Genomic DNA, 1,205 nt, shown 5'->3' on the forward strand with positions numbered 1-1,205 from the left:
AATATTGACATTTGAAGTGTATTACAGTATTGTGAAAATTATTCAACACGCCCCACGTGTTGGCTAAGATGCTGCCACGTGTTCAACACGCCCCCCACGTGTTGGCTAGAATGATGCCACGTGTTGCACCACGCCTCCCACGTGTTGCACCACGCCCCCACGTGTTGACTTCCCACAAAAAAAATTCACTCATCTATAATTACACCACATTCTCCTATTTTCAACAAAAACACCAATATTTTTTCCATACAAAAAAAAAAATTAGCCTAATTTTATAAACTAAATTCTCATAATAGAAGCATAATAGAAGTATAATGAAAAAAAAAATTCTCAAGGACCTATTTGTCCTTCGAACTTTATTTGTAAAATGACGTCAAGGACTTATTTGTCCTTCGAACTTTTTTCCCCTTCCAACGTGGCACCGTAATGGACAACTGTACACCGTTTCAGCCACGTCAGTCAGTTCCGTTAGGTGTATAAGAGACAAATAGACGGAAGGACTAAATTGTCCTCCGTTTGTTAAAGTCAGAGACTTTTTTATATTTAAATTTTGTTAGGAATGTATTTGTCAAAAGTTTGAAAAGTCAGGACCTATCTGTCTTTTTTCCTAGAATTTAAATTCCAGTATTTATTTAGACAGATAGATAAATTCATTACTCGTTAATCTAAATTGCTTCTTATAAATAATAATTTGTTACTGTTTGATCTAGATTCTAGTACGATGATAAATCGGCCCAATAATATTTTTTTTTAAGGTTTGTTGGTCCATGTAAAAGACATTCTTATTCATATATGGGTTAAATTGGCATTAAATCTTGAGAGATTATAAATCTTTTTAAAAAAATTTCTTATCCAAATACTATAAACAACAAATATAATATATATTTAAAATATGTTATGAAAAATATTAGGGGTCAGTAATTTTGGTGTTTTATAACTATCAATTAGTCATTAATAGTGTTTTTAATGATGTGAGATTACATCTAATGATGAGAGATCACTCACTTTTATTTTAATAATTAAGTGCTGGTCAAAAAACATAAAAATTACTGGTCCCTAGACTTTTCCTATTATTTAATTTTAATCTTTATATCTTACTAACTCGAATCACTTAATCATTGTTGATTAAAAATTTATTTAGGTGAGTTTTCATGAAAAAATATTTTTTAAAGTGATTTTTTAAATTTTTTTTAGAAGTAAACATA

The sequence above is a fragment of the Arachis duranensis genome, chromosome 2 (genome assembly GCF_000817695.3).
Source record: "Arachis duranensis cultivar V14167 chromosome 2, aradu.V14167.gnm2.J7QH, whole genome shotgun sequence".
NCBI lineage: Eukaryota > Viridiplantae > Streptophyta > Magnoliopsida > Fabales > Fabaceae > Arachis > Arachis duranensis.